The 23,643-nt window shown below is 44.7% G+C and overlaps 3 long non-coding RNA genes across 4 annotated transcripts in view; 2 read left to right on the plus strand and 1 right to left on the minus strand.

Annotated features, from left to right (window-relative positions):
- The first annotated feature begins 3,871 nt into the window (after positions 1–3,871).
- Positions 3,872–14,677, plus strand: LOC146176850 (uncharacterized). The gene is made up of 3 exons (XR_014701219.1): positions 3,872–3,996; positions 9,643–9,817; positions 14,552–14,677. It is a non-coding gene; the product is annotated as an uncharacterized LOC146176850 (long non-coding RNA).
- LOC146176851 (uncharacterized) lies at positions 14,315–16,467 on the minus strand. Of its 2 annotated transcripts, none has more exons than XR_014701221.1 (4): positions 16,236–16,467; positions 16,039–16,135; positions 14,662–14,805; positions 14,315–14,558 (listed from the first exon to the last, which is right to left on the minus strand). It is a non-coding gene; the product is annotated as an uncharacterized LOC146176851 (long non-coding RNA). The 2 variants fall into 2 exon arrangements; XR_014701220.1 differs by having other exon boundaries at positions 14,662–14,904.
- Positions 16,468–22,649: 6,182 nt separating this feature from the next.
- LOC146176852 (uncharacterized) overlaps positions 22,650–23,643 on the plus strand; it is a 134,559-nt gene continuing 133,565 nt past the window's right edge. Inside the window, exon 1 of the long non-coding RNA XR_014701223.1 lies at positions 22,650–22,781. This is a non-coding gene — a long non-coding RNA (uncharacterized LOC146176852). The remainder of the gene's footprint in view (positions 22,782–23,643) is intronic.

Below are 23,643 nucleotides of genomic sequence, written 5' to 3' on the forward strand. Positions count from 1 at the left end.
CGTTGATAGATTGCCCAAAGTTATATCGAGTCCTCTCGCTTCCTCTACATTGATAAATATAAAACAGCGAGACTATCGATTTCTCGAACGTCTGTCTGGCACTTGCACTTTGTCTAGTCATTTCTCAAGAAAACGAATGGTAGCTACCACGCCTGAAAAAAATGCCTCCATCTAGTTAATGGTGCGGATATCACAGTTAGGCTGTTTACGGCCTTCTATTATAAATGCATTTCAGAATAGTCTGGAATACATCGTTTAATCGCTCGTTCCTCTTTTGATGTTCGAAATAAACTATTTTACAACACGGCCAATATTTTGTTTCGAGGGGGCTATTCTGATCATACATATCGTGAGACGTTTGTTATTGTCCACACAATTATTGTATAGCCTCGCTTGTATGCATCGATGAGGTTGCCTTTGTCGAAATATTATTTTCACAAACTCTAAGTAATATTGCTTCGCCAGCCTCTCTTCGAAGCTTATCTCTTTCGCAATGCGAAAAAAGTGCAGGTGGCTCTCCGCTGAGGGTAGTGTGCCATCACTGGTATGGTTCCATATTTTATCTCTGCTCGCTCTGCTCGCTTTTGTTGTTTCCGAGCTTTCTGTTTGTACTTTGGTTGTTGAAATGGTAGTATTATTGCATGAGGCCTGACCACGCGTTAGATTCATTCGCATCATTCAGGGCGTCTAGGTTAACGTTAGGTTGCTTCTACTATGATTCACTTTGGTTGCCCACACACTGCAGGAAAAATCTTTTGTTTTCTCGTCGACCGGGTGCCCAAGGTTCTGCCATCTGATAGCGCATTCATTGAACCACCGATCATGTGCCCTAGGCGGTTTCCGTACTCAGAGTGGTGTCTCGACCGGTGTTTTGAGCATGAATTTGAAATAATTACGCTGTTTTGGCAATGACTCTGCATCCTTCGCGTCGTCTGCTCCCCACAATCCGAAGGCGAAAAACCTTTACTGAGCGCTGCATTGGCGCTGCCTCCGAAGCGAAAGCTACCAGCTTCCAAACTTGCTACTACACGGGAGCAGGAAGCGGGCTGTTTAAGGCTCACCATATTAAAGATGCACAGTTGCGACCAACGCCTTGCTTTTTACACAGATATCGTCAGTTTAATACTCAAACGCTTGTGGTGCAAAAATGTGGAACCGCATCAAAGACTGATATTGCCAAAAGCAGAGAATGCAGTGGAGAAATCAGACATCTGGGAGAGCACAATGTTTGTTGTTTAACTGGCTCCGCTTGTCTATTTTAGCCGTGCTTTTGTGAAGCGTTGCGGCCACTTAGCTTGGCACTGCAAGCGATGCTTACTGCAATAATATGAGAGGTATATAAATTGTTGATCTCAAAGAAAGTGGCGAAAGTTCGCCTAGTTTGGCACGATAAGAGATTGGCCCAATTTTGTGTTTCTAAATTTATCCTGGCTGTTAAAACTATTAGCGCCGGAATAAATTTATCTCGTCTAAATTTTGGTTGTTCTCTTACGAACACCGGAGAGATTTTGAAGGCAAAGGCTCTCGCGGTGTGCCCTCGGTGTGCTTCACTCATTTTTTTACCTTAGGTCTTGTTTTCAATGTGAGCTCCTTACTTCTTCGACCAGTCCGTAGTTTGACGGTACTCAAGGCTCTTTTATCTGTTGCAAGTTTTGACATTCACACGACATAGGGGTTGTTTCACTAAATGGTTACGAGTGTTAAATCCATGCTACATTTGTAGTCGTCGTCTGCAAACATCAATACCTCTAATACATTCAATTGCGCCCAACATGTTTCTGTGAGCATTAGGTGAAAGCAAGCTGCACTCTATTTCCCGTCTTCGCTTGGGCAATTAGCTTCAATGAGAGTTAAAGAGCCCAAGACTAAATCCTATCAATGCCTTCCTATCGTGACCAGAGTCGTACATATATCGCATTTTTAATCAGGGCGTTTAATTCCCCAAAACAAATAATGGTTCGTTTCCAACCCAGACCTGGCGAGCGTTTTTTAGGGATAGGCCGTTGTCGTGTTCTCGGGGTTATAAACGTTTTATGCCCATTGAATATTTTCTGTTCTCTGCTGAAAGCCCTGTACGAGTTTTGTTTCCTCGGACGCACTTTCCGAAGTGATTTTCCGTTCTATGGCATTAATATATATAGACACGCAAGTTTTACTATATTACGACCCGGCAGCGCAGATCGGCCAGGAGCTGGGCTGTCAATCCTACATACTAGACGCAGACCATATCTTGTTTAATTGTAATATTCCCAAGGTGAAAGTTGCGGGTTATCATCCTAAAGGTTCTATATTGACTAACGTAAAATTCAGATATAATATTATTCCTAATAAGGTGGTAAATGCCAATTTTCCAGGGATACATAGAACAGCCGGTTAGTCGCTTCAAACAGAGAGGAGCAATTTTTATGAAACACGGGAAAGGGCTGCTGCAGAAAATATACATCATCATCATCATCATCATCAGCCTGAACGTACCCACAGCAGGGCGAATGCCCCTCCCATATTTCTTCAATTAACACTGTTTTGTGCTAGCTGCATCCACTTGACCCCTGCAAACTTTTTAACCTCATCAGTCCCCTTAACGTTCTGCTGCCCCCTGCTACGCTTTCCTTCCCTTGGAATCCAGTTTGTTATCCTAAGCGAACATCAGTTATCCTCTCTTCGCACTACATGTCCTGCCCATGTCCATTTCTTCTACTTAATTTCCAGTAGAATGTCGGTAACTTTAGTTATTTCTCTGACCCACTCCGCACGCTTTCTATCTCTTATTGTTACCCTACCATTTTTTGTTCCAGTATGGCGTGAGGCGATCTAAGGTGCTGGGGTGCTGCTCTCACAGCCAAAGCCGCGCTGCTAGCTCGTGCCATATCCGAGCCGCGTGGAACTGCAGAGCGAAGCACAGGCACCGGGCCAGAAGCTTCTCAATGAGATTGCCCATCCTAATAGTAGCAGCATCCGCTCGCTCCGATGTCGCTGCCTCGTCACTCCTCTTGCTGTAGCTGTCGCCTTAGCTGCCAGTGGAAAAGAGACGTAAGGGACAAAGAGGAACCAGCCACTTAGACCACCAGTTTTTCTCACCACCGGGCTCTCCGCAGCAGTTCCGAGCGAAAGGGGCGCGGAGATGGAGGATGAGAGCTGGCAGCTGACCTCGAAAGAGAGCAAAAGTATTCGCCGCGTCTTGCGCGCAACGGTAATAAAGGTTTGCCACAAGTTATTTATTGGGCCTACCCGTTATCGGTGATGAGCAATGTTCTCTTTTTTTTTTAAACCTCGTTTGAGCTTTACGGTCTTCTGTTCCTCTTACGCGTACATATCATGCATCGTCTGTCTTCGGTCCGTGTCTTCCGAGTCCTGATTCCTTCGCCAATGAGAGGCCTTTGACCCTTTTAACTATATATGTTTTCTGTTATATTCGTCTTGGCGTTAAAATCTTTTCCGCATTTCAAGTTGCATAATAATTTGACGGCTTTTTAGATAGTTTCAAAAACTTAAAATGCACCTGTATATGGGCTCTCCATAATACTAAAATTGCGGAGGGTTATTACTCTGACTCACACACAAGAACACATAAACGGCTTCGAGAAACCGAAAGCATTCACATATGTTCTACTGAAAGCCATGCCCCCAACCATGTTCACATAAAACATTTAGGCAGATCATTTTTCAGCACATATTTGAAACATTTGCGGCAGCAATACGAACATATGTGGAAACGTGGTAAAACACAATTCAAAAGACGTTAAACTCTGTATATGGAGATAAAAGTCAGCGCCCTGAGATTTTTCTTATTGTGGGTGACGCTGTAGGTTTGCTATGAAGAATCTTTTTATTCATCCGTCATTTGAGGTGATTGACTTCTTTTGTCTTCAAAGTTCAAAGGGTTTTATGCTTGATTCTCTGAAACCATTATGTGAGAGCTGCCGCTGTCGCTTTGGTGTGCTGGAGCGTTAAGGGCTGAAAATCGGATCTAATGAGTTAACGGCACGTATGAAGTCGGTGAGCATACATGGCAGTAATTGAATTACAGTAATAAAATTACTGTAATTTATTTACTTTTATCGGTAATTTGTAATGTAATGAATTTCTTTTTCGGGTTGGTAATTTAGTAATGTAATGAATTACTTTTGGCAGTAATTTCGCCGCAAAATTAAATAATTCCTTTCGAAATTACTTTTACTAAAATGCACCACTACTCCTTCAATAGACGACGAAGTAGAGTGCTGCGAAAGCAGGAACGGCGTGCGGCAAACGAAGGCAGCGTAACGGATCGGCAAATGGGGACAGAGTTGAGCAGAACAGTGCGTCTGAGACCTCAGCCATTCTCCAAGCAGCAGGATACAAGGCGTCAAGGGAATGCTGAAGCGAGAGAAGGTGCAAGAAGGCTGGAGCTGAAAACTAGTTTGGAGCACGGCGTAGCGGCACTTCCTGTTGCGTCGGCTAGGGCCCAGTGGTGCCTGGTTACACTCAACACCACAGGGTGAAGGAGGGTTGGGGCTGGGGGAGATAGGCAGAAGGGTCCATGACGTGAGGCACCGTGGCTTGAGCATTACTGGGCAGTGAGCACGAATTTGCAGACATCGATTCTTGGGAGTGCGGAAGAAATAAATAACTCAGCTTCTCGAGCCTTTCAAATTGCGGAGACAGCTCCGGACCAGCAAGACGCTGGGTTCGCCGGTCATTTCAGGACCGTTCTACCATTTTTTTGCAGTAGTGCTGTTTTTGTAATCGCACATACTGTAGGAGAGAAGAGAAAAAATAGCTTTCTGGGACAGAATTTGGCAGGAAGACGAAAGAATGTGGGTGCTTCGCGTCTGGAGAACAAGTTGTTTTGCTTACTAGCTTTGCTTAGTTTTTGCATGGATAGAAACTAGAAAGTAATTTAAAAGTAATTTAATTACTCAGTAGAAGTAATTGTAATGTAATTTCATTACTTTTTGGAAGCAGTAATGAGTAATGTAACTTAATTACTTTTCTACGAAGTTCAGCAAAGTAATTAGTAATGTAATTTAATGCCTTTTTAAAAGTAATTTTTCCATGTATATCGGTGAGGCCTTTATATAAATATTTCTCAAAGCCTCAATCGACGAAGCCCATAAACATAGAGGTGGGCTTTGCTTACAATATTACTGCGTGCAGGCTGAAGAATACACCATAAGGAAGTGAAGAAAAAACTACAAGTGCGAATGGTCCAGCTGCTACAAGTATTTAGATATACTTTGAAAAACCGAAAGCGCGAAAGGAAATTACATATAGAAAACGGGTAAAAGACCAGACATCATGAAAAATTAACCAGATAATTTCAAAAGCGCCAGCAACAAATCTATTAAATTGAAGTGTTTCTGATGAAGATGCAATGTCTACATTAAGTGGGTTCGAAATGTTTCATGTCTGCAAGAAATAATTTAATTGTGTAGGTGCATATATGAGCAGGAACAACATTGCTATGAACATGTACTCAGTGGCAACTGCGTGATCTGATGAATTCACAACATTGAAGGAGGAAGAGGAAGATGAGAAGGAAAGGCAGGGAGGTTAACCGGTAAAGGAACCGGTTTGCTACCGTGTACTGGGGGAGAGGGGTAGGTGGATATAGAAGTTGTGGTTGAGAGAGGGATGGGTGAAGTCACATTACAGACATGTCACAGGACATCAAGTCATAGTCATATCACGTAACATTAAAAATCATAGCATTTCGATCGGTCCTGTGCTTTTCATAAAGCGGAGCAGTGCCTGGGAGGCCTTCACCGCAGATAATCGCCGTGGCCAGAGACCTAGGATCTTAATTTCAGTCAGTGGGCGTCCATCTAGACGCTCCAGCGCACGGCATAGACACTGTCTTTCCTCGCTGTATATGGGGTACTCACAGAGAATGTGGCCTATAGTCTCTTCGCACCCGCAGTTTGTACATACAGGGCTATTTGCCATACCTATCACAAAAGAATAAGAGTTTGTAAATGCTACACCAACCCACAGTCGGCACAGCAAATTTTCTTCACGTCGGGGTAGGCCAGGTGGAAGCCGGAGCTTCAGGTCAGGGTCCAAAGATTTTAGGCGGCAGTTTGCAAACTGGTCAGAATTCTACAAGGAGAGCATGTTTTCCCGCGCAATTGCGCGAAGCCGGCCCGCAGCGTCTGCATTGGAAAGTGGAATCAACACACAATCGCTGTCTCGGAGAGCTGTTTGTGCGACCTCGTCCGCCCGGAGATTGCCTGTTATGCCGCTGTGTCCTGGAAGCCATTGGTAGATGATATAATGTCCTCCTTTTATGGCATAATGATGAAGTCATATTTCCGCGACGAGTTGCTCATGGGCTCCACGGAGAAGAGCCGCTTTTCAGGCTTGCAGAGCTGCTTTTTAATCTGTGAAAATAGACCATCGTTGAGGGCTTTGCTGACTAATATGCGTAATAGCGACAAGTAGAGCAGTTAGTTCTGCGCCTTTTGAAGAAGTACGGTGAATTGTCCTAACTTTTACTTCTGTAGTAATTGCGGGTATGACCATGGAGCCTGAAGAACTCACGGCATTCACTGAACCGTCAGGGTAGACGTGCATACAATTCGCATGGTACTCATGGAAGTATTCAAGAGTGATTTGTTTTAGTTCTGTCGGCGATAGCTCGACCTTCTTCCTGATGCCGGGTATTGAAAGAAGCACGTGTGGTTGATGCAGGCTCCATAGTGAAAAGGACGGTCTAGATGCGGGTGTAAACTGGGACGGCAGAATAGCGCGATGCGCATCAACGGTCTCTGTAAACGATGTACGCGGCCTGGTAATAGGAAGACTGTCCAAATGATGACAGGGAACCCGGGTGATGTGTCGGAAATGTGCCCTCAGGGCGTCAGCAGTTAGGTAAGTAGATATGGGATGCTCCTGTGCAATCAAAATAGTAACAGCCGTGGAGGCACATTTCGGCAATCCCAGGCAGGTTCGCAGAGCTTGAGCTTTAACGCTCTGTAGAATTCCTAAGTTGGTTTTCTTGAGATTTCCAAGTGCAGGTAAGCTGTACCAGGGAAATCCCATAAATAATGCATGGTACAGCTGAAGCAGCGACCGCACGGATGCTCCCAATGACTTTCCCCCAATAAAGGCAAGAATGTGAGCAATTGCTGTCAGCCTTTTTTTCATGAATGAAATATGGGGAGTCCACGAAAAATTTCTGTCGATGCTCACTCCCAGAAAGCGATGGCTGCTTTCGTAGGGTATTGTTTTACCACCAATGCGTGCGGTGTAAGGTGACATGTTCTTGCGTGTAAATGCAATTAGCGAACACCTTTCAGTTGATATCTGCAGACCGTGCAGGTGGAAGTAGGACGCAACTATACTTGCCGCCTTTTGAAGCCTCGCTCTAACCTGTGGGCGCGTAACTCCTGATGCCCAAATACAGATGTCGTCAGCATATATTGAAAGTTGCGCCGACTGTGGTATTAGGTGAAGAAGCCCAACACGAGTAAGATTGAAGAGTGTTGGGCTTAGTACTCCACTCTGTGGGACTCCACGGGAAGTGAAATGAGAAGATGTTGGGACATCCTCAGTCTGTATAAAGTGAGATCTGTTGGATAAATAACTGGGTATCCAGCAAAAAACACGACCGCTGATCTCGGAAGCTTCCAGAGCGTCCAAAATGGCCTGGTGAGTGAGGTTGTCATATGCGCTCTTTATATCCAGGAACAACGCCGCGGGTAAGCGCTTCAAAATTTTTTGCCGTTATACAGATGATACCAGGTCCACCGCTTTGTCAATTGAAGAGCGTCCAAGTCGAAACCCTGATATTATATCCGGATATATGCGGTAGTGCTCCAGGTACCACTCAATGTGTAAGCAACATACTTTCCAGTACTTTACCAACGCAACTAGCCAGTGCAATTGGACGGTATGATGTCAAGTCTAGAGGCGATTTGCCAGGTTTCAGGAGCGGAACTAAACGACTGGACTTCCACTCGTCTGGAACTGTACCCTCACTCCATGATTTCTTGTAATATTTCAAAAGAACGTGCCTAGCTTATTATCCAAGATTTCCAAGCGCAGTGTATGTTACACCGTCGGGACCCGGCGATGATGACCGTCTGCAAGAAGCCAGCGCAGCGTCAAGTTCTTCCACGGAGAAGGAAAGTTCCATTCGTAACTCCCGTGAAGCTGTTTCCGCCGTGCCGGCTGTTGCGAATAGGTATACTGGTGCCGGAGAGTGTGGCTCAGCGATAAAATGTAGTAAAGAACGCTTGGGCCAACCTACGTGCTTCTGACCCTGACTCTCTATCCCTATGTGCTACACAATGTACGAAATGGCAGTCGCCCTTAACAAAGAGGGGTACCATCGAGTCACCTGCTGCTTGACCGAGTCTCCTATTTCTGGACCTGCATCAATAGGCTTTACTATGAGATGCTAAATGAAACGTTTTTGTCATTAGACGGCGCCTCATCTTTGTAGGAACCTGCTGAAGCACTCACTGCACTCTGGGCTCGAGAAAGCACTGCTCTTGAGCCTTGCAAGCTTGTTTCAAGAGCTGCTGGCATCGGTGCAATGTCAGCAAGCCTTCTGCAAAACGCGCAAATGGCCACACATGCCCCTAACATCTTTGGCATGATTGGCATAAAACTGGTATCACTTGATATAATCCTAGGCTGTTGTACAAGCGGAGATAAGGTAGTGCATCTTCAATCCTGTGGAGACGCACCTTTTTCTGCATGTTGTAGAAGACCTATCTCCTTGTATGAAACTGAATCATCGGAGAAACCAAGTGGGCGCCATAGCTTGTCGGAAAACTCCTTTATGTATTCAGGCACATGGCGCAATTTAGAACATCTATTACAAGGTTTATCAGAGATGTAAGGTCCCCTAGGAGTACGTGAGATGTACCCCGTTTGTACAACGTAATTTTCACAATATTGCTTATTCGTGAACTTACCTGGCGTTGACCAACGTGGCTTCTCTAACTGGCGTGGTCGTTGTAAAGCTACAAGCTGATGTATTTAAACAAAAGACTAGTTGCTGATACAAAACAGAACTTCACTTATAGTATATTTCGCATTAACTAAAGTGCTTCTGTGCTTTTCACCTACAGACTTCATTGTAACAGTAGAGGAAGAATATTAAAGAAAAGAAGTGAAATTCGTCAGCCATATAAGATATATTTGCTAAGGCAAAATTGGCGAGAGATTCAGTTTAGTTGTTAAATTACCGTGCTAGAATTCGATTATGAACAACAACACTACTGAAGCACTAAAATGATGGGATCGAAACTGCTGATAACGAAGTTTCGCATCCAGTTTGAGTTATTTGAACAAATATGAGGAAGCTTTGAAAACCAAGGCGAGGAGAAAAAGTTCATGTACTGTACAGATCGAGGAAAGAATGCAAATATTTTCCCCACTGTTCAGGTTGTAGTTTTGGCTTCTATAAAGCGGTGTACAGCGAGCGCTCAATCTTGACATGCGTGTTGAGGACACAAATTACTTCGCACATGATAAAAACAAGGAAAAAAAGTTATTTAAATTCTTGAAAAAGGAAATTCTTGTCTGCAATGCTTACACGCTAACACCATGTAAAATAAAAAGTAATGGCTGGCATTAAAGTGAAACCTACTTCAGAGATTAACGTGAAAATTTCAAGTGGCGTTTTTCTTTTTTTTTCTTTTAAATTCACAGCTGCAAAGCGGACGTCTAAAAACTTCTGCCCAAATGTACAAAGATGAAGTTATAAACGCCTGCGTCAAACATGCAACAGAAATACTGAACATTTAACGCTTTCGTGTAACAGTTGTGAAGTAGCATTTTATCTATGCGAGACGAAGACGGTCAAATTCAGCCATTTCAAAATGAGGTAGGTTCCTTGTGACAGTTTGGTTTTGAGACTGTCGCTCTCCAATCTCAAATGAAACCACGCCCAACATGGCATTCACGATAATGATTGCCAAGATAAAAGCCTTAAATGATGCACCATGAATCATTTGTACGCTGCAATATATTCTGTAGGTCATCAAGCTAGTTTTTCCTTGTGGTGTTGCCGTGGCCCACATCTAACTTAATTTACTTAAACAAAAAAGGTTTACGCATATAAATCAAAACTTTGTTTCGCATGTAGCACAAATTACGTGGCTCACCTGGGACCCGCATGAACAAGTTGGGCTTGGGCTACCACAATAACACCCAAGAGAGCCCCCTTTAAAGACCAAGCGGTCGAACCCAAATTGGGCTTGCCCCTGCTTTTTTCATCTCGGCATCATATAGGCTTGGAAAGGGCTACCTAAGTACATATTCCCATATCTGGCCCTCATGTGTCCCGCTTGGGTAATTTTAGGGCCGATAAAAAGAAAATTTGGGCTTTGTGCAGAAAAAGCCTGGGCTAATCTTATTGGGGCTGCCCACTCAAAAGCCCATTAGGTCCCGCCTGGGCCGCGGCGGGGCTAAATACGGGTATGCTCGCAAATTGCCTACATGGGACTCTTTAGGAGTACTCGATGGAAGGTCGGACCGAAATGTGGGCTTCATGCCCCAAATGGGGTTTCCGCCAAAAACCTAGATAATTCCAGCATGGCCTGTGGCGGGGAAGAAAAGTGCTCTTTCCCACTTCTGCATGCATCGGTGTCTTGCGGGGCACATTAGGGCCGATCCAATGCAAATTTGGGCCTAAATGAAAAAGACGTACTAGCCCGAATGGGGCTGCCCACTCAAAAGTCGAATAGGTCCCACATGGTTTGCGGCCGGGCTGAAAAGTGGGCATGCTCCCATGCTGCCCACGCGCGTATTTCTTGGGGTACTTGCAGGCAAATACAACATATGTTCGTATTCCATTCGGTAAAAATAAGATCAGCCAATTTGGGGCAGGCAATGAATGGCTGCAGTGGGCCCCAAACTGGCCATAGGCGAGCTTAACGCTCTGAAACTTCTCCACCCTATGTTTAAGGCACCATTTTAATTATGTAATTTCTGTTATACCGGCCGCTAATTACCTCTTCTGGAGGTTTTACATAACTGTCCTAAGCTATTCAATCCATGAATAAAGACTATCTATTTTTGCTCTAAAAACTGCATTAATTGCGTAGTATTGGCAGAAAATAGGCACCAGTAACGGTTCCGCTTTCCGAGTAGGTACTGAATTATTTTTCCTTTGGCATTATAATTCTGCACACACCACCAAAATAAATATCCAGACCGTTTTATTGGGCGTGATGTGGGCTTGCCCACAGTATTGTAGTGTTGGGAATAAATTTTTCCTATCTTACCGAGTGTCAAATACAAAGTAATGAAATAGTGCTAAATGTTTCACACTTGATTACTAATGGAACTTGGGCAGCCCCCATAATGCCAGGTTCAACCCATAAGGGCTGCACGCGGGCCAGGCTGAAACGGACTGGCCTCTGCAAAGCGCACGAGGGTACAATTAAGGCATTGGAGCGATTAATCGACTTGAACACAAAATCTTGATCAATGGGGTGGTGCCGTCTGCACAAACGTAGGAACCATTAGTGATTCTTGTAGGCTGCCCACATTTGGCTAACTGGGCTCAATAAGGCCAGCCACATTTGGGCTGCCCACCCGGATACAGATTGGGACCTATTGGGGAAAAATTGGGCAGCCCACGCGGGGCCCCTCTGGGTAGGTGTCGAAAATCTCGCATGGGAACTGTACGGGCTGCCCCCACGGGCCCATCGCAGGCCCCCTCGTCATAGCCCACTTTGGGCTACTTTAGTTATTTTATATGCATCGCGCGCTGCAATGTTTCCGCTTGTTTCTCCTATAGAGCTCATTTGAAATGAAATGAAGGGAAATTTATATATTGGACACCTATATGAAAGTTATTCATGAAAGCAGATTTTGTGAGGAATTCATGTTTTCAGCCTAAATTACATATTATACGATAAGCATATTATACGACCCAAGGATTACCTTATCATATTCTCTTGTCTGCAACTCACTGAAATGTGTTTGCTATTTGTTGTCATACTTTTCTCATCATTTGTAAATCCTCTATTCTCATTGTATATTGTTACGGACGAAGGAGGAAGAAGAGGACAGTGGCGCGGGCAGGAGCGCGCGCGCTAGGCCCGCACACAGTTTCATTAAACATCATCTCACGACCATCGAACAGCTTCACTCTGTCCTCTGCTCTCCTGTGGTCATCGCTTGCCGCTTCATAACATTTGGTTGGAGGTGCAGCGTACGTCATCCACATCCTCGCCTTGGAGCAACGACGCCATCTCTAAGCCGGGACCATCGACCGAGGGCACAGGGACATCGCCGAGCAGCTTCGCTCCAGCCCTTCAAGCCCAGACCTGACCAACTACCACCGCCCAGCCCCCAACCCGGACCTGAAGACAAGGAGAACAAACTGATGGACATGAAAACGCAACCCCCGCCGAAGCTGCCCGACGTGACCTCGAGCCATCGGTCCCATGGACTTTGGTGACGGATAATTGACAGCTCCAGGGGAGGCGGATCACCCACGCATCAGACATCGCACCGGCAAGCTGTTCTATTCTTACTTTTTCCTCTTCTTCAAGCATCCAGACACGCCCGTCATCATGTCATGGAATCATCATCGGTAAACTTCGTCTACGATCGGGACGATCGCTCGGTGGCCCCGGGTCATTTTATGGACGAAGAAGGAAGAAGAGGGCAGTGGCGCGGGCAGGAGCGCGCGCGCTAGGCCCGCACACAGTTTCATTAAACATCATCTTACGACCATCGAGCATCGTCTCTCTGTCCTCTGTCCTCTGTGTATTATGCAATGCTTGTAATATCTATTTTTGAAATACCTATAATAATGCCTATTTCATTAAGGAAGAACAGCACTGCTACGCCATCAAGTGTAAAGAGGGTGTGCGGCTCTGGATGCTGTCATCTATGACACCATTTATTGTTGACCCCGTTGTAATACTTGTATGTTACGCAAATAAAGGGATTATTATTATTAAGCTAAGCAGTGCACCTAATTTTTCTCCAAAGTGTGCACGTTCATCAACATAAGCTGTGTATTGAAATAGGATATTGCCACGTAGTGGTCACAAGGCCGTAGACACCGAAAGAGAACACAGGCGTGATAGTACTGAAATCAACTCTTTAATGAGCTGACTTGCGCCCGCAAAAGAACTAAGCCACTCGGCGGCTGCGCGATAAACAAACGTGCTAGTCGATCGTCGAACTAAGAATGACGGTTTCACGCGTCAGTGCTCGATTTAAAATCTGAAAAAAAATCTAGATAAAACTGCAAATAGTTACTAGCACAACTAGAACATGGCAGAAATACATGCGAGTGGCCGGAATCTCGAGAAACAGCTCTGAGCATCCCGTGCGGCAAACTGATAAAGCTGCATCTCTCGTAAATGAACACGATCAAACAAAGAACACTGAACTGATACGCGCACCAGGATCATAGAGATAAAGCCGAATGCCGGCGGCTGTCGAAAAAAGAACTAATGCAGATTTAAATGGTTTGCGACGTTACTCCCCCTTATAAAAGGCATCGACCCGATGCTTACAAAATTAACTCAGAGGCAAACAAAACTACATTTTAAAAACACTGTAGTGCGTGCTATATGGTCTGAAGAGTATAACATGGACAACTTCTGGGCTGACCTGCCGCCCTTGGGATGGGGTCGGACCGTCGGGGATGGCTTCGTAGTCGAGGTGTCCGATGCGTCGAAACCGTGGCAATAGCTTATCAGTGTGTCCGCGGCGGTGTTTGGGCCTAGTGCGCTTGTATGGAGGCGCCACCCCAAGCAGCACGCCATCAATGGACCGCCACTGGTTCAATATTGTGATATATTGGTCCCAATATTGGTCGATATTGGCGTCTGATTGGGGTACATAAATGTCCAAGATATATACCAACCAATTTGATTGGTTCTTCTATCAAAACCAGCATTGGCATACTACTTGTTTACTGGCATTCAATGGCACTCAATGTCTACTCAATATCTTCCACCCAAGCTCACTAACTGGTTGTTATATCACGGCCATCCCGCCAAGCTCACTGGCCATCCAATATCTTGTATCCATGCCTATTCACTGGATATTCACAACTGGCATCAGGCCAGATTTATCGGCTACCCAAAATTTCGAATTCAATCTTGCCCACTGGTTTTGCATTATTGGCATCGAGCCAGACCAATTGGCAATCCGGCACATTATAGTGCTGCATGTTTCAGTAATCAGTACAACGGCTAGTTAACTTTTTTGTGCTATGGCTAATAGGCAACTACAAAGCCATCCCCTACCTATGCATTGCAGATATTTTTATGTAGCTTTTTATTTAAATGAAGCATGCTGAGAATATCCATGCACAGAAAATAATACACCTGAAAGGTTCATTACATGGTGATTTATTAGGTGTGCATGTGTTACAGGGCATGGAAAAATTTAGGCAGACCTCTTGGGCTTCAGTGCTCCTCTTGTTTTTGCGTCCCTTGACAAGGTGTTCTCATGTCCCAGGTTGGAGGAAGGCGCTGAGTTCATCGCAGCTTCTTTTGTGGTCGGTTGAAGGTGCAGCAGCTCCGAGCAGCCTTTAAAGATATGGACTTGAGCAGTGTGCATAACAATGTATTTCCTTTTGCAGATGGCACCTGGGAATAAAAACAGCATTCATAAATCCCATTAAGACAGAAAACGTTTGCAAAGTGGAAGTACAGCTAGACCGCGGTGTAAAAATGTAAAATAAAGCCCCACCTGTTGACACTCAGGCAATTGTCTTGTCTGGTTTACCCAGGTTGAAATAAGCTGCATGCTCGGAGAGGCCGGCCATATTACCTAGGTTACATTGGTTGCGACATCTGGCCATGCACGGCTTCCCATGTGGATGTGTTGTTGACGCTGGGAATATAAAACCAAATGATATTTGCCGTTATCTAGTCATTAAACGGTAGTCAGTGCTTGCGCCCTTCTACTTGTAGTGCCTTTGTGATCGAACACCTGTAGAAGAAAGACGTCTTCATAACTGCATGCTTCAAATCAATAGCTTTCCATTGAATCGTTTTCGTTAGGATATATTGCCGCAAGAACTAAAATGAAACTACAAAGGAAAAAAGAAACACAAATAATGGCAGTCGCACTCCAACCGCGGGTGCTAAAATTAGTGTACACCGCATCATTACTGCAAACAGAATGTTTTAAAAGTTGTGAAAGCTGCAGCCAAAACAACCTACGACACAGATGTTTTGTGGTTTGTATGATACACTCAAATTGAAAAAATAAAGAAATCCGTAGCTTAGCATCACGTTTGTTGTGGGAACAAGTTTGTATATGTGGTAAAGTATACGAACTATGGTAGCAAATGTAAATAAGAATCCCCATTTCAGAATTTTTTTACATAGAGTTCCTCGTGCGGAAAGCAGGAGCTCTTGCACGTAGAAGATAAAGTGTCATGTTTGAGGAAAGTCCTTTTTTCTGTGCGATTTAACAATCTATAATTGTGGATAAGTGCATTTTTGAACGAAAAGTTTTTTTATTATTTCCGCTAATAATGAAATTTAGCAGTAAAAATAATTGCGTCGGCAGATGTTCTTTCCGGACGCTTTTAGTTTTCTACAAGGGATAGTAAAACTGCACCCGCTGGCTATTTTATGACTTCTACTACTCGGGATTAGCGCAGGAGAAAGATCAAACATGTGAATAAGCTACGCGTCGTTTAGACCATTCCAATTACGCATTCATAACGGCAAATTACAATATTAAATATTTGCTCGCAAAGAAAGCTCAACTTAACTCTGAGATTTGAATATAGTATGTAAAAGAAACTGATCACTTCAGACACACAACACACGCGCGATAAAGTTGCAACCTGAAAATCACACAAAACACGCGTCATGTTTTACAGGGCTACGTTTTTCTTTTGGAATACAAATTGGCCACCTCTGCGCCTAAATTTTGTAATTGCGACCAGTTTATGCATACAAAATAGTGCGCTGAAAATACAGTTCAGAACTTACTGGCGTGGTGCGGTGGAAATAAATGACTTTCCGCTCTCGCAAGCATATCGGTTATTGACATGATGATCAAGGCTAACAAAATGCCCCACACTAAATCATGCAAAAAAAGGTATCTTACCGTACGGCTAGCGCAGATTCGCAGACCTCATTTGCAACAATCCAAAATGAATGTTGCCACGCAAAGTACATCCCAGTGATCAGATGCTTTATCACACCTGGTAAGAAAAAGCAGCGATCTTACAAGGAGACAAAGCAAGAAATAATCTCAGAAAGCTCAGTTATGAACAAAGAACTTGATATGCTGGTGGTACTCACAGATATCCTCTTGCAGACATGGCCAATAAAACGAATCGGAACTTTCACAAGGCTTGGTTCTTCGGCTCTGCTGTCCAAAGCTGCTGGAGCTCTACCAGCTCGAGCGGGTGGGGGTTGTGTGGTTGGCCAGAGGCCTCTTAATCAGCCGCTTGTGTCGAGTTTCGAAGCACGGTTGGAAGGGGGCAGAAGGATCGTTGTATTTTCTCTCTATCCCTCTCTCTTTTTTTCTCCTTGAGATCTGTCGAAAGAGCAGGCATAAAGCTCGAACGGGCGTGAGAGAAATGAAAGAGGTCCCGTAGGACCTCGCGAGCCCAGAAAGCTGCCGGCAAGGAAAGTTGCCGGGTTGGAAGGGAAGAGTGCGGGGGAGTAGAGTGGGGGACATTGTGAGCAACGCATGCCTAGCCGAGAGGAAAGAGAGGGCAGTGAAGATCGCTGCCCAACCGCGATGACTGCTTCACATGAAGAAGTCTACAAAACGGGAAGTTGAAAGCGGTTTGGAGAATTGCTTTAGTCAAGGCCCTCGGGCGGAGAGGCGACGAAAGGACGAGAGAATGGAAACCATATGTTATTTGCTCCAAGCTTGTGAGGAGGAATGCGCAGAGTTTTGCCTTTGGCTTCGCTAAAATAACGAGGAGTGTGTTCGGAGCGCTTTGGTCGCCTCGACTGTTGGCTCGGTAACGTTTTCAATTTCATGATAGTTTCGCTACATTTTTTTTTGTAAGGCAAAATGCGCTTTACCTGAGTGTAACAAATAATAATTACATACGTAAAACAATCTTCAGTTTTCACGGAATCGTTCTCGGTTCGTACAAATGGACATAATTTTTTACTAAAGATCGCACACAAGTGGCTGTTCATCCGAATGCTCTTGAAACGTTATCACGCGCAACTGAGCGATGCAGCAGCTCGTATACTTGCAGTATTCCTATTAAGGAAAAGAAAAGCGATAACGACCATAACTACGAATACTTCAAGGTTAAAAAATTTCATGGCATTAATTTTTTTTTTTTTGCAAATCAGGTCAACGTTGAGAGCGAGAAAAAATCCGCATAGAACTAAGCGTGGGCATTAAAGCAGCAAGAATAACAAAATACTCGACGAGCTAACGTCTGAATAACTAAATTGGCAGTAAAGAAAAAAATATAAAGAAAGCAAGGGTCAAAATTGAAACTATATCTACAAGCATAGGACAATGTATAGTCCTCAGAAAGAAGCGCGGTATAGTCATATTTCATCCCGCGGAAGCTGCGCTTGTGAAAGCGGCAGAATATTTCACAAAGGAAACCTAATTCTCAATCGTGTTAAATTCTTTGAAAATGGTGTTCTCTAAAAATGGCTCAAAATAGCTAAAGTAACGCACTCGCATTACTTTTAATATATATGAATTGCCATTAGCTGCCTGGTTGACTCGATGGGATAGAATTATTTAGTTCTCTGGAGGGAAACGCCTTCGGTGCGGTGGTTATATAGTTGGATAATAAGGCAATGAACGCCTGAAGAATAGTTTCTGAATAGTGCTTAGGAGAACGCTGTCAAATGCTGCAGTCAAATGTATCATTATGAGCTATATATTGCAGCTTTCGAACAAAAATAAATTCCGTAAAGCATCGTTTTTATGCAATTTCAATTTGGTTACCATATATGCTGGCAACACATGAGCACGCATTCATTGCACTGTAGATAATTGTTATAAATTTTCATTTTTATTTCGTTTGCCTTGCCCCATGTAGTGCTGTTAATTTTTTTTCTATCATCCACATGCCCACAACTTTTTGGCAGTGTGCGATTTACGTCGCAATACAATACGAACCATTCCAGGAGAGTTCAGATTTCTTTTCTTGTCAAGTGAATTAGCTAGACATAGAATAGTATATATGTTGCTTCTATTTTTTCTTTGAGCTGAAATATTTTATGCGCTGCTGCACCGATGGCCAAAGGCGTTCAGTCTTTGTCTGTTGCTGAAGCCCACAGCAGAGCGCAAAAGAGTACAGCAATAAGATGCAAATTTGTGTTCAGTAGATATGAGAACTAGAAGGCCTTGAAAGCAGCCCCCAACATATTTGTCTATAATAACAGCTAGTACTGAGGCGTGGTATAGTCGGTGCTGATGCCGAATGCCGAAAACAGCTAGCTTAATGGCGAATCATGCAGTGCGTGTTTGATTGGGTAGCGCGATCGATCTCTCCCACCTCTGCTATCGCTTGAACATGTTGGATTTCTTTCCATCACGTAAAAAGAGGCGGAAATAATGAGGCTACGCGTGCGTGTTTCCAATCATAGACAAACGTTCACCTGAAATGGATTCACCGTATATATTCGATCGTTTCTGTGTTTACTATCCAAACGTAACCACTGGTGTTTGTTCAAGCTGCACACACGTTCTGTGGCGTTCATTGCATTTAAGTACCTTGCGTTTCTTGACTGCGCAGGAGTTTTTTCGCAGACACGCATCTCATAAACATTTGCTTGTCAGATCTGTGCTCGAGCGTACGTGTATGCTTGTGCACTCGTGTGCGTATATTAGGCCTATGGAACTAAATCCCGTGCGCGAGAGTTGTGCTCAGGATCTGTGCATGGATATATCAGTGCATCGGATCTGTGCACTTGTGTGTCAATCACTTTCAATCATCCTGATTTGACGAGATCATAAAAACAAGTCGTCTCCACCAGGAATCGAACTCCTCGCATAGCTAGCGCTTTAACCAACTGCCATAAACCCTGGATCGCGAAACTAGCACCATGTATAATTCTCCGTGTCTACCGTGAGGATAGCGACGAGAATGACGCTGCAATTATGATAATGACAGTGATGACAGTATGAATGGTAATGACACTGCGTTTAATTGATAACGATAATGATACGTGATGCACCGTATGTAGCAGCATTAATCTCGCCTTCGCAAATTTCTGCAGTGTAGATTTCACGTGCTGTCAGAATTTTTTCAACACTTGGCTAAAGTTTGGAACACTGTCTGTGTTAGCTCAAAAATATTATATGCAGAATTTTACATAACCTATAATCGTGCCTAAAATCGTTAATAAAAGAGTTCTCTACCAAAATTGTCAAGTATAATCACCAGGTCATTCATAACAATTAACGAATCACGGAAAATGTATTCAGAAAAATTCTACACTTTCTGTGATTATGTGCATTTTGTGTTGTCAGCTGAGTCAAACAATTTTAGGACAATCTATACATTAATCGCAATAAATATTATATATATGGTGGTCCACATTACGTAAGGCGTATGAATATCTTCTACAGTTGAACGTCAACTGACGTCCGGGCCAGCGAAAAATTTAGTTGGGACGAAATTAGCCCAAAAACTGTTATATTGGGATACATGCACATTTAAAAATTTCTTTGGCGGTCAGAGCTGCTTCTGCTGATTTTTTAGCGCCGCCGCAGACTGAAATGGGCAATGGTGGCCAGCCATTAAAGCTCGTTAGACAATATCGACCACTAGAAACCACAATATATACAATGTTGGGATGCCACCAAAGCTGATGGGTCGATATTGACCAATCTATGCCACTGGTGTGCAATGCTGGCTAGCCATTACTGCCCATTGAACAATATTGAACAATATAATGCAAATATATACATTGTTGGCAGGCCGCCATGACAGGCAGCTCACTACTGACCAATTTATGCCAATATTTATTTATTGCTGACAAGACAACCATAATGGCCGGACAATATTTATCAATTTATGCCATTAAATGTGCAATGCTGGCCCGCCATCAAAACTCATTGGACAATATTAACCACAATAAATCAAGATATATACAATGTTAGGATGCCACCACAGCTGGTGGGGCAGTATTGATCAATGTATGCCATGATATATTCAATGTTGACAAGACAGCCATAATGGCCGGACAATAATAACCAAGCTATGCCATGATACGTGCAATGCTGGCTAGCCATCACAGTCTATCAAACAATATTGGCCACTATAAGCCGATCTGTGTACATTATTGGCAGGCCACCATGACTGTCAGAACAATTTGACCAATGTATGCCAATATATATTCAATGTTGACATGACAGCCATATTGGCAGAACATTATTGCCCAACCTGTGCCGTGATATGGGCAATGCTGGCAAGCCATCGAGGCTCATTAGACAATATCGACCACTAGAAAGCACGATATTACAATGTTAGAAAGCCACAAAAGTTGGTTGGACATTATTGACCACTGTATGCCTAGATATATTCAATATTGAGATGCCGTTGTTATTGACCGGACTATATTTACCAGGCTGTACCATGGTGTGGAAAATATTGGCATACCATTGCCGCTGGTTGGCCAATAATGACCAGGTTGCCTCATTGTGTATACTATAATGACGAGCTGTTAAACATGCATGGGCATTATTAACCGCTGTTACCCGGTTGAATGCCAATAACGGATAAGGGTGAAGTTCACTGGGCCAATAATAGTTGTTATAGCGCGGCTGCGTATTATTGGTAGCTCCCATTGGGCCATTTGTGGGCCAGTAATGCCCAATCAATCCCCATTAGAGGGCCGATGGCATGTGCTGACTGGGACTGCTCCGGAACAAGTAGCGCCACCTCCCGCCGGCGCACCCGTATGTGGTATGTCTGCTTGTCGGAGAGAGGCACCGGAGTGAACACGAAGTCTACGCTACTCGGCAGAAAATTTGTTAGAAGAAAACTTTTGTCGGTCCTTTCCTGCCTCGTGCCACACGCGTACGTAAGAGACACATGTACCATGTGTGCGTTGAAAAAAAAACCGAAAGCAAAGCGAAGAAAGCCGCTACCCATTCATGCCGTCTAGTAGAAGGCCGGCGGCGGTTTGGGCGCAGCGCATCGTCGGCGAGCGAGCGCTTCTGCTGGCGACTCTTCGGGGTTTTTTTTTCTTTGAAGTAGGAATTTGGAACCCGGATAATACGGCATAAAAGTAAAGACAAATGAAACAAAACCTAAGCCAGTGTGCAATGCGCTGCACTGGCTTTTCCCCTCGATGGCAGTGTATGTGTAGACGGCATGCTAGACCCCCCAGAAGCGAGAGCCGAGAGCTGGGCTCCGTTGGTCAAAACAAAGGCTCCTAAAAAGAAAAAATCACGTCTTCCCCAGGACGGGACGAGCAGGCTGTATCTGGAGATGTACCCTAAGGCGTTGGGCCTTGCGTTCGTGCTTTTTCGGCGCTCGGCAGTTCTACCGTAGTTTTTATTTTCCACTCTATGCGTCGAAATGAGTGGTGACTTGTGACGGTGCAGTGCGCAAAAAAAGCACCCGTGGCTGAGCCAGCTCCACAGCGCGTGCTGTTCGGGGGATTTCGAACGATCGAGAATGTTGAGACTTAATTTAAGAATAACTGCTTGGTGCGCGGTCAGAAACTGTACGAAGCCAGCACGTGTATGGAGTGCGCGGGGAACTTCACAGTGCAGAAGGATTCTCGGATATCTTCAGAAAATGGGCTGCCGAAAAGAAAGCCGCCTTCTGCGATGTCAGCTTAGGGGTAAGTTTTATTCGGCCCTGCAGGTGTCTCTTCACCACATATGTAATTCATTTTCTTTTTTTGGTATGTGGTTGTTGCCAAACCCACACAATATCACGGATGCCAGTTGCATCTGCTAGGCCGGGTGCCACTGTTAACGATTCGACATATCTCTCTTGCATGATTTCCAAGGAAACCGAAAAAAAAACTTGAATTTCGATTTCTTTCCGACGGTTTTTTTTAGTACTAATATGACACCCGTAAAGACAACAGCAGATCGAGCTGTTAGTTTAAAAGGACGTGTTCTTGTTGCGGGGAGCAATGAACGTGTGGCAAGTCAGAAAGCGTGCACTCCTGCAATGTGCTTCGCTCTCCATGTCGTGCTTCCACGTCAGGCGAGCGCCGAGAACAGCTGGAAACTATCATTAGGCTGTCTTAAAAAAAACCTCCCGCTGGGCAGCAAGGCTCCTCGCTCTCTACAACACAGGCCGTGTCCGAAGACCTGCCGAGCGCTGGTCACAACTTTTAGTAGTTGTTACAACTTTTAGAGCTCTAGTTGGTTCCAGGAGTTTAAAAAAAGACCCGTTTTTTTGTGTGTATTTCGCGTGCTGCGTGCTGGATATAAACAAGCGATTGCACGTGCATGCTTAAAAGAAACCTAGCGTGATGTACAGTACAAAAAAAAACACGTGCGAAATGCGCAGCCGAAACGAAAAGTAATGGGTTCGTAATGAGATTCGAAATAACTATATACAACAGTAAGTACAGACCTTTGTTTCGGTCGGCGTTTATTTTTTTTATTCTTACGTGGAACCAAGAAGAAATCGGAACACAGCGTCGGCGCTACCCACGGTTGCTGATCCAGACAGCCGCCTTTTACATCGGCGCCTCCCAGATGGCGCCACATGTTCGACCAAACCTGCAGCCCACCAGGCCCACAGGCGTCCAAACCCGCACATGTTCTCCCGGCATGTACGCTGCATTGCGTCGTCACAAGTTGCATTAGCGGCAGTCGGTGTGTTGCTGGTCTTTGATGCGCAGCCGTGCGAATCATCGGGCTTCCTCTGCACGTTGCAGGTAAGCGATGACGTCGGGGTTGTCTTCTGTCACGTACGGCAGCATCGCGTCGATCATCGGCGAGGGCTCCCTGCCGTACACAAGCTTGAACGAAGTCACCCTGGTTGTTTCCTGGATTGCCGTGTTATACACGTAGACCACGTATGGCAGGAACTCGTCCAAGGTCTTGTGTCCGGCGTCGACGTATGTACAAAGCAAGCATGCAAGCAATGGTTTTATTCAGACGTTCTGTAAGTCCATTTTCAGCGGGTGGTGGGCGGTCACCCTCCGGTGAATTGTATCGCTGTACTTCAGGCTGGCTTGAGTGAGCCCTGCCATAAATGCTGTTTCTCTGTCCGTGATGAACACTTCTGGGGAGACGTGTTAAAGGACAACTTGTCGGACGCAAAACTGGGCGATTTCCACTGCGGATTCGTTAGAAAAGGATTTGCTTCGGCGTAACGGGTAATGGAATCAGGGGCCACGATGATCCGATTGTTTCCCTTCGATGAAATTGAGGAGGTCCGTGGAGGTCCATCCCAATTTGTTGAAATGGCTTAGTTGGGGGTGTTATTGGGTTTAGTAGATGAGCAGTAGTCGTCGGTAGTGTCTTGCATCGCTGGCACTCACCGCCCTTTTTGACGTAATGGGTGACATCGGCACCTAACAGTGGCCAATAATACTTATCCCGGATTCGGTGCAATGTGCGTGCAAGATGGAGTCGTCTTGCCATGGGATCATCGTGACACGCTTGTAGAACACCGTCTCAGGGGTTTGTAGGTACAAGAAGGTGTGCGGTCCTCTAGGATGCAAAGCTCTTCACAAGGATGTCATTTTGTAACGCGAAGGACGACAGCTGGCGCTTGAACACAGAGGAGGGGAA

The sequence above is a fragment of the Amblyomma maculatum genome, chromosome 10 (assembly GCF_055883805.1).
Source record: "Amblyomma maculatum isolate TAMU_Amacu chromosome 10, ASM5588380v1, whole genome shotgun sequence".
Taxonomy (NCBI): domain Eukaryota; kingdom Metazoa; phylum Arthropoda; class Arachnida; order Ixodida; family Ixodidae; genus Amblyomma; species Amblyomma maculatum.